This window comes from Vombatus ursinus, unplaced genomic scaffold (genome assembly GCF_900497805.2).
Source record: "Vombatus ursinus unplaced genomic scaffold, bare-nosed wombat genome assembly UNPS02014778.1, whole genome shotgun sequence".
In the NCBI taxonomy this organism is placed as follows: domain Eukaryota; kingdom Metazoa; phylum Chordata; class Mammalia; order Diprotodontia; family Vombatidae; genus Vombatus; species Vombatus ursinus.
This window is the reverse complement of record NW_020954556.1, coordinates 11,399,673-11,416,371: the sequence shown is the minus strand read 5'-3', so window position 1 is coordinate 11,416,371 and position 16,699 is coordinate 11,399,673.

Genomic DNA, 16,699 nt, shown 5'->3' with positions numbered 1-16,699 from the left:
TGATTTGAACATGGTCCAGGGCTTGAATAATTCACAACTGCAATTGGCTCAGAACTTGGTCCAACAGGACTCCTTGATGTAAATGATGGCCCAGTAACTTTCATTTGCTATTTTGCCTAATTGATAAATTTATATGAGCTTCCATCAGCATTCATGTCTCCTTTTTTTTTTTCATTTTACTCTTCCCTTGCCTGTAATTCATCTCCACCAAAAACTCCTCTTGCCATGGACATTCATTCATGTACTAAATTACTGAGAATTTAAGTTCTTGGCTCTTTTAAAATATCTTTCCCTGACTACATTGAGTCATACCACTGGGATTTTGATAAGGAGTGCCAATAAGAGCAACAAAAATACTGCTAAATTCTCAGCTGATGTTGGAGCACAAATCTAATCTTTGAGTTTCTACCCTAAGCACCTAGCACAGGGAATCCAAACTTCACAAAACAAATTTTGTAAAGTTTGGATTCAGTCAAAGGGCCACACTTGAGGACCTAGAGAGCCACATATGGCCTCGAGGTCACAGGTTCCCCACCCCTGACCTAGCACATATTAGACACTTAACAAATGCTTGCTAATTGATTGATGATTATATAATGAACCCCATCAGTAAAATTTCCCAACGTTCTCCAGCAACATGTAGTAATCCAGAAGCAAAAATCAGACAACAGGTGCCAATGTAGAGGGTTGGGGATTGGTGAGACAGGAATGGTAGTAGTGGGAATGGGGGGAGGGGAGTGTAAGCCATTCAAGCTAGTGGTGAAAGTTAGATTGTAAAGGCTTCCCATGTGGTCCTGTCTGTGTGGGGAAGGAAGAGAAGTGAAAGAAGCCAGAATGGAGATGATAGCTAAAAGAACATGGGGATGGATTTTAGATTAGAAGTTGCAATCAAGAAGAGTAAGTTCATTAAAGCTAAAAAAAAAAAAATAGAAAGCAACATGGTTGTTGTCAAATGGGATCTGAAGAGTTCAGTATCTCAGAAGTGGAAAGTCAGAGTGATGACAAGATCTAAGGCATGTCTACCCTAATCAGGGACTGACGTGTAGATTGAGGTCACTGGAATTGAAAAGATCATGGAACTATGAGGTCATGATGACAGAATCCATCAGATAGCATCACTAAAGTTACTAAGGATCATCACTAATTATCATTAATTGAACAGGGGAATTGTAACCTATCAATGACCCTACGGAAACTTGCACAGAATCCCAAATATTAAGGGAAATGCAAAATCAAACAGGTTTCATCTTACATAAAGCAAATTGACAAAGATGACAAAAAATGGAAATAGCAGATGTTAGAAGGACTATGAGAAGACAAGAATATTATTAACCTGTTGATGGAGCTATGAATTTGTCCAATCAGTTTAGGCAACAATTTGATATTATTCGAGGAAAGTGGCACTATTCATGCTCTATATCTTAGTAAAGTCATCTCTGGGCATATATCCTCAGAGGATCACAAAGAGAAAGAAAGGCCCTAACCAAGATATTATTTGTAATGCTTTTTATGGTAGAAGTGAAGTGGAAAGAAGGTAGGTTTCTATTGATTAGAGAATGGTTAAACAAACCATGGTATAAGAATATAATGGAATATGCAGTAAGGAATGAGGAATTCTGAGAAACATAGGAAGATAGGTATGAACTGACCTAGGGTAAGAAATTAGAACCAGAAGAATAACTATATAACTAATTACAGTTATGTAGTTACATATATAGTTATATAACTAATTATATAGTTCTATTGCCACATAACTATATAGAGATATAAATATACAAATATTTATTATTTGTATATTTGTATAAATATTTGTATAAATATACAAATATTTATATCTAGAAATAAATGAAGTATATAGTTATATAAATAAGTTACATATAGTTACATATGTAGTTATATAACTAAATAATATATTTCTATAGCTACATAAATATATGAATATATAGAGAGAAGTAAATTAAATATATAGTTATATAATTATATGTAATTATATATAGTTACATAACTATATAATAAAACTCTAACAGCATTAAAGAGCAGTAAAAGAGAGCTATGTGCTGAGTAAGTAGAGAAAAAAAGTATTATTCATCACAGAGAACTGATAATGAAATGCACGTTCCTGCTTTCAGATGACAAGAAAAGGACTATGGGGGCAGAATGTGGCATATATGGTTAGTTGTGCTCAAAGTATCATTTGCTTTTACTTGACTTTTTTTTTTGTTACATGAACAGATTCAGTTTCACAGTATCCAGAAAGTACACCCTGAAATGATTGTGATATAAAAAACAAAGTGAATTTAATCATTTAAATTTAATAATTAAATTTAATTATTTATTAATATATACTTTTAAAAATAGAGTTACTGAGGATTACCATTATTTTTAAAGAACCACCATTAACACAAACGATAATACATGTTTACATAGCACTTTAAGATTTAGAAAATGTTCTCTTTAAAACAACTCTATAAGGTTAATAGTGATAGCATTTTTATCCCTGTTCTTTACATAAGAAAATTGTGACTCAGAGGGTTAAGAAAATTTCCCAATTTCCCATAGGTAGTAGGTCAGAGATGGATTCCTATGCAAGTCTTTTAGGTCCATTGTTTTTAACATGATGTTATACTGTTCTTCCAAAGTTTCAGCTCTTCTACATTTAAGTATGTGTTTGTGTACATGTATGTGCATGTGCCCTACTCCATATTATTGATACCACCCCACTCCCAAACCACAAACCCCCTTCACATGTAATACATTGCTCAGAATTAAAATATTGGCTTCTTAAAAAATTCTTTTCCCCATGAGCTCTGATCGTTATGCCAGTAAATCTGATTATCTTTTTTGGAGGGTTGAGCATAACAAACTTGAGTCACTAGTTAGGACCCAAATATCTTTTCTTGGGGTTTGCTCAGTAAATCTTGTTGTATTTGCCTTTCACACACAAGTACATCATTCCTCCACTGCATCCCATTCCACAGACAATCTCATGACTCATGAAAAAAGTTGCATTTTAATTGCTGACTGTTATGTAACTTTGGGGTCATTAGACCCAATAATGGTATTTTATAGTCCAGGTTTAGATTTATATCTTTTGTTGCTACTTATCTAATGGACTGACATGGCCACAACCATTTTATAAATAGAAGGACTCATTTTGCTAGCTTCTGCATTTCTTCAAAGGCCAAAACACCAGAGAGAACTGTATTTTGATGGACAGAATCTATTATCAGTTTACACCACAAACCTGGGTCTTTGGAAGAGCATGAATCAGACAGTGAAATACTAACATCATTCTACTACATCTGATAAATGGGGTTATTACCCAACTCTTTTCTGAGGGGGCAAGAATTAGAACACTGGAAACCACACTGGATACGTGTGGCAGCTGTTTTCTTTAATCCTCATCAGTCTGGTCTGAACTGGAATTCTAGAAGGGCCTTTTGATTTTCTTTACTTATTTTTGTTTTACCATCCCCTACCCATTTGAACTATTTTTTTGTTTGTTTTGCTCTTAAGGTAAGTAGGCATTATGAAAAGCTTGTATAAGAGGGAAGGGGTAGGGGAAGGAAGGTGAGATAGTAGAGAGGAGAGAAGAAAGAACAAGTAGTATGGGTGAAGAGAAAGGAAAAAGTGGGAAAATAGAGGAAAGAGAAGAGAGAGTTTCAGTTCAATAATTGCTTTTATTAAGCATTTACTACATTCAAGTAACTACGTTAGGTACTGGAATAAAAAAAAAATTCACGTATCTATATGTTTAGGGGAGCAATTTGGGGGGGATACAGACATGGAAGACAGTACCTATCTTGAAGGAGATACTAGTATATTAAAAAGTATGGTATAACAAAAACTAAAGAAGAGAACACTAATTGTGGCTATCAGGGAAAACTCCGTGGAGGGGACAGCATATGAGCTGAGCACTGAAGTACAGCAAGCACTCTGAAAGGTGAAAATGTGGAGTAAGTGAAATCTAGGCCTGGGGGATAACTTCAATGAACGTTATAAAAAGGAGATTAAGTGTCTAATTTAAATGAATCGCCAATAGTCTTATTTGATTGAAGTATAGAATTTGTAAAAGAGAATAGATTTGTGCTTGAGAATGATCCCCAAGTTCTTAGCATCCAACCCCAGATACAGTCACATCATTTTTTTGTTTTTGTTTTTGTTCTTTATTGAATAGAATCAAAATTTGTTGACAATTCTTTGAAGCTGGAAACTAATAAAATTTCATTTCTTTGAAGGTTACTTTTCTTCACACATCCACTTTTTTCAAAACGGTACAAAGGTATTTTTTTTGTTTTGTTTTATTTTGTTTTAAGGCAATTGGGGTTAAGTAACTTGCCCAGGATCACACAGCTAGTAAATGTTGAGTGATTGATCTGAGGCCGTATTTGAACTCAGGTCCACCTGACTTCACGGCAGGTGTGCTATCCACTGCGCCACCTCGCTGCCCCTGTACAAAGGTTATCTTAAATGGTTTGAAGAGCCAATTTCTACAAAGCACTTCTCTCTGTTGCCATTCTCATAAAACAAAAGTTATTCTGAATTGATTTAACTGTATAACATCATTTAATGTTCACTAGTACCACAGTGGGAGTCAAGTTCTGCCATTATGTCTGTGTCACATTAAGTGAATTATTTAACCTCTCTGGGCCTCAGTTTCCTCAACTGTAAAATGAGGGGATTGAACAGATGACCTTAGATCTTTCCTAGCTCTGAACTTGTATTCTGTCTAATGTATAGTCAGAATATGTGAATTCAAAATCTGGAACCAACATTTATTATATAACCATAAGAAAGTCATAATACCACCAAGCCTCAGATTACTCACCTATAAAAAGGAGGTATTATACTATCTACCTCACAGCGTTTTTCAGAGGAAAGTGCTTTGTGAAGCTGAAAGTACTATGTAGTCTGTTGTTTTTGTTATCATTATTATTGTATCATTACACTAAATGGGAAGTTTCCATCCTAAGGTCCAAACTCTGACCTCACCCAGAAAATATATGGTTGGGTTGATTGTGCATTAAGATTAGAAAGCTGAGTGGTGAGCTGAAATACCAATTGCTTTCAAACTATGACAGCTTCCAAAAACTCTGGCCTTTAAAGTCAGCTGCTATAGTTTACACAGACTGCTCCTGGACCTTTTTGAAACAGAAGACTCTGCCACCTGCTGTAAGACATGAAAATACCTGATGACCACTAAGAGGGACATTTCAAAGGAGAACAAAAAAATGAAAGGAAGGGTAAGACAAGTTAATAATTCTGAGTTGGATTTTGCGCATGAACCTGGAACCAACCAGAAAGAGAAATTCTATTGTTTTCTGCCTGCTGGTGGGATTTTTGGTCATATTGGGTAGCTCTCACTTTGGTAAAGGTCTTGTCTCATCCACACAGCTACTCCCACCTCCAGTGTACATTACAATCCACCCCTGCCTTCCCATGATTTCCAATCATTATCAACATCCTCCCATAAATTTTCCATGAAGGAAGTACCAAGTGAGCCAGAGGCTTTTCTTCAGTCCTTTGAATATTCTGTAGATGCAACTTAACTGTCTAGAAATATTATCGATGCTATCTTTTAGGTCACTTCTCAAGTGCAAGCCATCTCTAGTAATATTTTATAGGTTCCTTATGTTCATCATGAAAAGTTTCCTTGACCTTTGGGTTACATACAATAACATATTTTTCCCTAAAAACAATAATTTTTCTTGATTTGGAAGCCATATAACCTCACCAGGAGAATATTAGTTTCAAAAAATGGATATTTGCAAGAACAAACAGTTTAAGAATCATTAAAAACAATATGCAGTTTCCTGAATATTATCTAAACTCATATCTTTCTACTCCATTCAAGGTCTAATGAATTGTCTATCTGCCTTGCCTGTCCAACATATGCAAATATAAACAATCATATATGATAATTGAATAAAGAGGTTGAGGCTCTGAGAGATGAAAAAAGTACATAATGTAAATGTGTTGTTTAGCAATCAAGTCTTACGAAGACCAAAAGAATCTGATGAATTCATCTTGGACATAGATAGATAGATAGATGGATAGATAGGTGTATGTGTATATATATATATATATGTATATATATATAAGATGCACATTGCAGGAGTCTAACATAAGTAACACATAAAAGTATAAAAATCTACATTAAATATCATAATATATATTATACATGATATATTTGCATATGTTATATATTGTATATGTGCATTGTTGGACATGTGGAACATGTGTCCTATGTATACACACATATATAGATATAGATACAGATACAGATATATGAAATCAAGGATTGATTCACCAGATATAATAGAGGATACATATAATATGTATTAGATATTTGCATATATCACATATAGTATATATTTACCTTTGTTGGACATATGTAACATGCATCCTATGTATGTATACTATCCTTACATAGCAGATGCAGAGCCATCTCCAGTCATCCTAATCTATATCTTGCCAAAGTAAGGCTGATGACTTTGCACAGCCCTCCCTCACTTAAATCCAGTTCACTTGCATATCATGGCATCATCTCCCTGATGCCATGGTCCTCTCTGAGAATGAAGGACAAACAACAAACAAACAAACAACAACAATACATATGCATATTAAATTTAGGAAAGATTTATCAGATTCTTATAATTTATTATATATAATTACATATTATATAAACTCTATGTATAAGTATATATCATATATACCATATATTTGCGTTGTTGCATGTATATTATATATTTATTTGCGTATTTTGGCTATATGAAACATATCCTATATATGTATACACATATATGTGCATATATATATATACATATAATATAAAATCTAAGATGGATTCATCAGATTCTTTTGACCTTCATAAGAATTGTTTGCTAAACAACTCACATTTATCTTGTGTACTTACTTCATCTCTCTGAGCCTCAGCCTCCTCATTCAATTATCATCACTATTTGGATGATTCCCAGTCTCTATATATCCAGCCTAGTCTTTCTACTGAGCTCTAGTCCTACTTCACTTTATCAGACATTTCCAAATGGATGTCTTGTAGGCAGCCAACTTCAGCATGTTCCGAAGAAATCACCTTTCCCTCCATATTCCCCACCCTTGCCTTTCCTACCTTCCCTCTTTCCATTGAAGGTGTGACCATCCTGCTAGTTACCCAGATTGACAACCTTTGAGATGCCTTCAGCATAACCAATTGGTGACCACGTCTTGTCAGTTTTACCCCCACATCATTGCTCGAGTCAGTCCTGTTGTCTTCTACTCAAATTCAGACCCTCATCACCCGTCATTTGAACTATTGCAATATCTCCTCATTTTATGTACTGTCTCAAGTCATTTCCTCTCTAATCCATCCTCACCCTAGTTGCCAAAGTGATATTCCTAAAGCACAGATCTAATGATATCACTTTTTTCCTCAGACTCCAGTGGCTCATTATTGCCCTTCACTATCCAGAGATCTTTCTAGCTTTACTACACACTTTATACCTTCATGTTCTCCATGCTCTCAAAAAAATTGGACTACTTGCTATTCCTCACATGATGTATAGTCCATCCCTTGCATCCAGGCTTTTCCCCTGCCTAGAATATACTCCCTCCTCACCTTGGCCTCAGAATCCCCTAGCTAATCACAAAAGACAGTGTAAGTTCCTCTTCTTACATGAAGACATTCCTGATCCTCCCAGGATCCTCTTGTCTCCCTGCCAAAGTTGCCTTATATTTCCTTTGCACATACTGATCTGCATGTTTTGTGCTTTCCCCCTCCCCACCCCCAGCCCCATAGAATGTCAGTTCCTTGAGGGAAGGGATGTTTTGTTTTTGTCTTTGTACCTCGAGTTCCTTGCACAGTTCCTGACATAAAGTAAATACTTAATATTTGAGGACTGATTGATTATAAAAACAGAGATAATCATCTTTATATTACCAACTTCGTGCTTTGTTGTAAAGTGATATAGTAGATGATTAATACATACTTCCTGAGGGTCCCAGGTTCAGAGCCTGCTTTTGTAGGCTGTAACATTAAGTTGATACTGTAGGATCTGTGCTGGTTGGAGCTTCGAAGAGACTCATTTGTCTAGCAATACCTCTATACTATTCCCTTGTGTGTTCCCTTTCTAAAAGAGGGAAATGAGGCTTCCAGATTTAGAATGGAAGGCATCTGGATCTTTCCCTTTGATGTCACCCTTTGTGGTGACTCTCCAGTATATATACTTCACACACAGCAGGTGCTTAATAAGTAAATGTTTGCTTCATTGAAACATTAAATTCTCTGGGTTTGGGGGGTTTTTTTGTTTCTTTTTTGTTTCTTTTTTTTTTTTGCCCCTTGGACCATTTTCAGATGAGCTCAAGTTTGTAAAGTGCTTCACAAACCCTTAAAGTGTTTGTGATAATAACAGAATATAATAGGATATTCAGTACACTATAACAATATAACAGTAATAATAACAGAAATATCAGTTATTATTAAGATGATGCCATTCAATTTCCATTCATCTGAGTTGGATTTGGCAGAATGCATGGCTCATACTTGCATTTTCCAAGAGGTAAATAAAAACTGTGACCTGGTGTTGGGTAATATGGTGGTGCAGCTGATCCTTCTCTTCTCCACCACCTTCATGGGTATCTTCTCACTTAACTTCTTCCAGTTTTGTTTTGTTTTCAAGTGGAATGAACAATTAAATGACTTCATTGGTATCTGTGTGACCTTGGGCAAGTCTCTTTTCTCCTCTGGGCTTTGGTTTACTCACCTGCAAAATAAAATTTAAAAAGGGTTGTGATAGTTGATTTCTAAACTCACTTCTAACAGCATTGCCTTGGCAGCAGTCCTGTCTATCTGAGACCCTTGGACAATTCCATTTGACTGGGGCAGGGAAAAGGACTTGGTCCTTGTTGGTGCAAATGACAGTTACTTTTAGCATCAAAGTGGGGTGCACACTGGGATGGGGAGCAGTGAATCTTAACCACCTAATTTGGAACATTAGCATTCTGTCCTTTTTTTTTTTGGAGGGGTGGAGGAGATAGAGTAAAAGAACAATAGTGTCTAGATCTATTATTTCATTGGTGTAGGAAACTACTCATGTAGAAACTTCTTCTAATGCAAATAGGTAACTCTTCCACAATGCATAATCTGAGAAGTTACCTAGGGTATTGAGGTTAAGTGACATCTCCAATGTCACACAACCAGTATGTATCAAAGGTAGGACAAGAAACCAGGTCTTTCTACTTTGCTATGCTGGTTTTCAGTTCATTCAGCTTTTCCTCTTTGCTCAGGTTGTATCAAGACCCTAAAATGCAGAAAAAGAAAACAGCCACCTCTACCACCACTATCAACTTGGAGGCAATCTGTGTGTGAGTGTATAGAGGGTTGGGGGAAGGGCTGGTGGGGAGCGTGTAAGGAAGGGGTGGAGGTGGAGCTCTGGGTGGTTTTTTTTTTTCCCAGTTACCAAACACTCCCCAATCTTCTTTTAGCACACAACACAGACCCTACAGTATCCCTATTAAATTATATAGAGCCAGTCCAGCCCTTGACTGTCAGCAGGGCCCATCAGTCCTAATTTATCGCCCCAGGAAACACAGTACAATTATGGTAATAAATAATAATAGGATTCAGTACATGACAACATGAATGATGGAGCCTCTCAGAATTCATTTACATTGCTTTGTGTTGCAATCATCATGCCTCTAATGTAATGCCAAGCAAATGAGGCCCTTTGAATATTGCACAATCCACTGCAAGTCAACTGGCACAAAGCTCACTCAATAAATCATGTCCCAACACATGCCTGTAATGACAGGTAAATCAACAATGAAGTAATTGCATTTAATGTATTGAAATACTGGACAAAAAACAGTGACCTCAAAGTGACTTTTTATAAAAGGTATGATATAGTTGCAACAGGGAAGAGGTCTAGGGGGCAGGGAGGGCAGCTTGCAAAGAGGCACTTCATGTGCACAAAGATGTGCACTCGGGGATGGATGGTGCCCTGCCCTCTGCAGAGCTTGATTTACCACCTCCCCTCCACAGTCCGCAGCTCCCAGAGGCATACATCAGGCTGAACCTTAAGAGAAATAGGTGAGGGCAAAAACCAGCTTCTAGCCCAGTGATAGAGATCGTCTGACTGAGCAGTCACCAAGGTCTAGGCATTTTTTCACTGGCTCTGACGGAAGCATTGTGGAGTGGTAAGAGCCCTGGACTGGAGGGCGGGGAAGTTGGGTTTGAATTCAAGCTCTGCCATGAATTACTTGTATGAGTTTTGACAAGCTTACGTTTTGACAATCTTGACCCTTAACCCTTTCTGCGCCTCATCTGCAAAAAAAAAATTAAGAGGTTAGACTAGATGACCACCAAGGTTTGTTATATAGCGTGTGTTGGAAAGAACTCAAAATCTGAAAGCAGAAGGTCTGAGTTTGGGTCTCATTTCTTTCACTTCCTAGCTGGGTAACTTTGAACAAATCACTCGGACTCTCTGATGATCTGTTTGCTCATCAGTAAAATGAGGGGCTCAGACTAAATGATCTCCAAGGTCACTTCCAGCTCTAACATTCTCTCAGTCTATCATCCTAATTATGGATTCTTTCCTTTGTGCAGGGGAAGAAAGTTCCCCAACTTTCCCCAAGCTACATTAGCTTCTACGTGATGATTCAAAGCATTAGTTTGAACTGTTTCTCTTCCCCATTTCTATTAGGCCAAGCATATGTGCTTCTAATTTCTGTAGGGCTTGGGCCTGCCCCTTTCTGGGCAAGCAGACAAGTCTGAAAAATCTGGCCCCAGGGGTCTTGTGGATGGATAACAGACAACACTGAAATGACAGCCCTGCTCACATCCCCCAGCACATCCAGGCCAACTCCCTTCATCTCAATGACAGAGTTGAAAAGAGATAAAACAGTACCTTAGCTGAGCCAAAGGCCACACGAAGAACTTTTCTGACTTGCAGGATGGATTCACTTTCTCGGCCAAAAACTCCAAAAATTTATCAGCCTAAAGTAGGGTCCCCATTATTATCAAGTCCTTTGATGTTTGAGGCAGCACCAATAAGCGGACAGAGTGTTGGACTTGGAGTCAGGAAGACTTTCGTCCAAATCCCACTTCAGACCCTTACTAGCTATGTGTCCCTGAACAAGTCAACCTCTCTAGGCCTCAATTTACCCATCTGTAAAATGTAGGGATTGGACTTGATGGCCTCCTGTCTACCCTCCCAGGTTTATATCTATGATCCAATGGCCCTTTTCTGCAACTTCTGATTCTCATAAGCATGACCTCAAAGCCCCACATTGTCTAGCCATAAATCGTTAGTAAACGCATATTTACTGAGGCATGTAATGTGTAACACTGTACTAGATACTCACGGTAACAATACTGCCCTGTTCAGACTTCATTTGATACGTGGTACTTAAATCTAAACACCACATCTTAAGGACAGTGACAAGTTAGAGGACATCAACAGGAGGGTGACAAGGATGGGCAGTGGTATTCAAAACCGTACCATGGATCAAGGATCTTTTGAAAAAAATTACAAGTGTTGAGCCAGGAGAAGAGAAGATTTAGGAGGACATAATGACTATCTTCAAATAGCTGAAGGATCAGGTTATAATTATGGAAGAGGGATTAGATTTGTTTTCAGCCTGGAAAGGTTGATCATGCACCAATGAGCAGAAGCTACATGGAGAGATTTTTGGTTTGAAACAAGGGAAAAAAAATTCTTAACCATTATGAAGCTGTCCAAAAATGGAACTAGCTTCATCGGCTTGAAATGGGGGCAGGAAGGGAGGTAGGAATAGTAATGAGTCCCGAGTACTAGAGAGCTTCAAGCAGAAGATGTATGGCCAGGATCATGGAATTTGTGACTAGCTGGGATTTTAGAGTTTACCTGGAATTGTCCAAGGTCACAGAGTGAATAAGCAGCAAAGCAGGGATCCAAACCCGGGACCTCTGATTTTAATTTTTCTGCTTGTTTTCTTACATTACAATTCCACTGGTATAGGACATTGCCATGCTCAGCTCTATTGAGGATACTGCAGTGAGGTTTCATGTTTCAGGCAAAAGTTAGACTAGATGGTCCTCAGGTCATTTTTAAGCTCTGAGCTCTGATAATTCTATGATAAAATAATAAATGTGCTTCTTGCAATCAAAAAGCTTATATAATTCACAATAAAATGCATACTCCCATGGAATCTCTTTGTCAAACAGCAGCCTAAAAATGAAATGAATCACAGGAACTAGACCCTCATCTAGTCCAGCTCTCTACATTTTTACAGATGAGGAGCAAATTGAGGCCTGAGCTTAAGTGATTTTCCTGAAAGCAAATGGATATTTAGTGACAGAGTCGAGATTCCCAGGTCATCTGACACCAGATTCAGTCTATGTTCCCATTTCCCACATTGTCGTAGGATTCATAGATTCATATTTGGAAGAAACTTTAGAAATCATCTAGTCAAGCCCCCTCATTTTACAGATGAGGAAACTGAGACCCAGGGAGGTTTAAGTAACTTGTCCAAGTTAACACAGATTGTCAATGGCAATCAGGATTTGAACTCAAGTCCTTTGGTTCTAAATAAAGCACACTTTTCACCTCATCATATTGCTTCCCACTGCAGTGGAGTCTATGGACTTCCTGGGGGAATGCTTCTATAATGCACTTCCCAGATTGGAGGGTGAATGAGACTCTAATTTGAAAGCCAGGCCATGGTTTCCAGGGAAATACTTTCATTTTTCACGTAGCAGACAGCAACCTAGGAAAAGACAACCGTTCTTAAAGCATAGAGAGAAATTGAGCACTGGAGGCACTTTGGTGTCTAATGGGTGTGGTTGTTCATGGTTCTACATAATTGCGGCGAGCCCTTGAGTGAAAGCTACAGGCATTCAGCTTGAGGGGTAGTGATTTGTAGCCCAAGTCAGCCCTGCTTGGTTATCTCTTGGATGTCATCCTGTCATAGAGTCACTAAAGGTTGCGCTGTGATTGCCTGATTTTCCATTCCCAGTGCCTGCCCTCTCTCTCTGCTGATAGCTCCCATATGATGTAACCTGATTAGTGAGGCAAATAGCAGGCAGAACAAAAGGTCCATTAACTGGGATTGGTGGGAGGCAAGGCAGGGCTGGGGGCTGTTCAAGGGGAGTGAAAGCAATAGAAAAAAAAAACCCTCTCCAATTTGAGAAAATTGTTACCAGTTGTGCAATGTTCAAAGTGTTCCCCAGGGATGGGAACATCAGCACTGGAAGGACCCAGCTTCCCGGGCTGACCTGATGATTAATGAGCTGGAAGTTTGGATGGCTGATTATAAATACCTACTGTGTTGATCTTGGTTTTTCTCAACGCTGTGCTCAATTCAGATGGTTCCTGGAATCGGGGACAGGTATTTGGCAACTGTAGGCTAGCAACAGCTCAAAGAATCCGTCTTGCCCCCTCCTGTTGCAAAGTTTCTTTTAGAAGGGCAGCACTGGGCAACAAGGTGGGCGTAAGGGGAGGAAAAAAAAAACAGACGCCGTGAGCCACAGAGGGAACTCAGGCTCAGGGAACATGGTTTCTCAAATAAACACCATCCACCTTCCCCACCCCCAAACACGTTGCCAAATGTCTTTCCAGAAGGCCAAAAATTTAGTCTGAGCAAGTATCATGAATGGCTCCCACCCCCCTCCCTGCCCCTCCTATCATGTCACTCAACACCCAAATCACCTCCCTACTCCCCCTTACCTTCCACTCTAGTCCAAACCCTCATCTACACCCCACCATTGGTTCCCACCAGGAACTTGAGGACAGGAAATAAACTCATTCCTCTTGTCATTTTATTAGGCAGTTCCCCAGGGCCAATGAGTTGCAGCCTCTGGCTGTGAAAAAGGCCCTGGCTCGAGTAGATTGATTAATGACTGGGGGTCAGCGAGTATCACCTTTCCCACTGAATCCCTAATGCACACACAGGGCTCAGCTGGAAACAGGAGAGAGGCTGACAGTGAAGAAGAAAGGAGCAGGGTAGCTGAGAGCCCCAGGCAAACATAAGCTGAAAATGGGGGCAAATCCAAGTTTTACCCCTGAACCCTAAGCAGGAAAGAGGTGGCACAGCTGTAATTTCTCCTCTTCTTTTGAAGGCAGAAGTTAGGAAGTTAGAGGTGGGGAGAACAAGAAAAGGGCCTGTATTCCCACCCTGTTAAATCAATCAACCAAGAGATATTTATTATTGAGGGCCCACTATGGATGAGGCTATGTGAGATGATGTGTAGGACTCTAAAAGATGACCACAACCCCCAATATAATCATACCCTTGAATCCCAAGATCTTGATCTACTCAGGCCAGGTTCAATTTGGGGGGCTTCTGCCCTGGAACTCCATGTTCCTACCTATTCCCAGGTGCCTGGGCCCATCCCCTTGCCTTGTTGTGAAGACTGAGAAATTCCTTGGTAGTGATGAAGTTGTACCACAAGGCACAATATGGCCTCATTCTAGTGTCTGGTGTATTCTTTGCAGCACAGAGACACACCTGTGAGCTTTTAATGTGAGAGTGCCAGGTCTGGGAAACATCCAATTTATTTGTTTTCCGTAAACTCTCTTTTCAGCCTGATTCATGGGAAGAAGGAAAGTATGTTGCTGAAATGGACGTAGCTGATATTTTTGATTTGCCAGGCACCTTTCAGTGGCACCATCCAGGTGCACTCCACAGAGCAGAGAGACCAGGTCTACACATCTATGCTTAAGAGTATGGGGATCTAGGGAGCGGAAATGTGGCAAAGTGAACAGACCTTGCTTAGAATCCCAGCATTACTACTTCCTACATGCATGACCTTAGACAAGTCATTTTCCTCTCTTCTTGTAAGGCCTCTTCCAGGACTAAATTTTATGAAACCACTAGGGAAAGATGAACTACTTGAACCCTTTTTCCTAGAATTCAAATTTGTTTTCCATTGAAGTATGAATACACCTCCCCACTAAAGCCTGCCTCTGATGCCTTACTGGGTTGGGTCTGAATGGGAAGGAAGGAAAGGGAAGAAGCATTTATGTAGCACTTAATATATGCCAGATGCTGTGCTAAGTGCTTTTTACAAATATTATCACATTCGATCCTCACACCACTCCCACAAGGTATTATTATTATCCTCAATTGACAGGTGAGGCAACAGAGGCTGATGACTTGATCAGAGTCGCTTTGCTCCTAAGTATCTGAGGCAGGATTCTAAGTTAGGTCTTCCTGATTCCAAATCCAGCACTCTATCCACTGTTCCACCTACCTGACCCTAAGTAGTCACAACTGACACTGTGAACCTTTTGAAATACTAAAATATGAACATCCCAGAATTTTTATATTCCTGTTCACTTTTCATTTCAGTGACTCTGAACTTCTGGATCCCCAGGCTTTCATATGTGAATGACAGAATGTCAGAGTTCTGAGGAAAGGAGCCTCAGACCTCAGCAAGAATGATCAGGAATTGTCATCTACAAAACCCATGCCAAGTGGTCATTTTGAATCCTTTAAAGGCCTCCAAGTAGAGTATTGGCATTTCTCAGGAAAAGCAGGTCTCCTGGTACCTCTAGTACCTAAATAATGAGCACACACAGAATCGCTTCTAGAAAATGTGCCTAGGGACCTGAAAAGCTGGGATCAATACTTAAGTGGGTACTTATCTGAGTGGGTCTCAATTTTCCACTCTCTTTATATCCCACCAGCTCAGAAAGCATCAGTGACACCTTTGATCTTCAAAAATGAAGCAGAATCATAGATGTGGAAGGAAGCTTGGAAATTGCCTAGTACAAGAAAAGGAGTAAAGTATAGGGAAGGAGATGGAAATAAAAAAATCTAAGTACAAATTCTAACTCCATTTTCTACTTGTGGTACCTTGGGGATGGGATGGGGTGGGATGGGATGGGGTGGAATAGGATGAGGTGGAAGTGCACTTGTGATTTTATTGGCACAGAGAATTCCTGATCAGGAAACTACCTTGACTAGTAAAGATCAATGTCTTCTCTTTGACTTATATTCTTGGAGTTACCTGGAATAATTGGACCTTGGATAAGTCATGTAATTCTCTGGGTAAGTTGAAGCAGCACACTGAAGTGACCTAACAAGGAGATTTATTGACTATTTACAAACTGATTTAGTATACACATATACATACTCATATGCATACTGCAATCATACAAAATGTAATCTTCCTTCAATTGATTCCATCCCCACTATGATCCTATATTTTTCCTACCTTTTGTGGCCTTGATTAAGCCATCTAAAATCAGTGCCTCCATTTTCCTCTCACTGTATTCTAAACTCTCTATAATCTGGCTTCAAACTAACCAACCAATCAATCAATAAACATTTATTAAGTTCCTACTGTGTGCCAGGCACTGTGCTAAATCCTGGGGATACAAAAAGAGACAAAATATAGTCCCTGCCCTCAAGAGCTTACAATCAAACAAGGGAAACAACATACAAGCAAATATAGTCAAAACAAGCTATATACAGGAAAGAAATTATTTAGAAAATAATTAACAGAAAGAGGGAACTAGAATTGAGAGGGGTTAGGAAAGGGTTCCTGTAAAAGATGGAATTTTAGTTGGGACTTAAAGGAAGCCAGGAAAGTCAGTAGGGAGAGTTGAGGAGGGGAGAGTGTTCCACAGGCCTCATCATTCAACTGAAACTGTTCTCTCCAAAGTTACCAGTGACCTCTTAATTGACAAATCCAATGACCTGTTCTCAATCCCCATCCTTC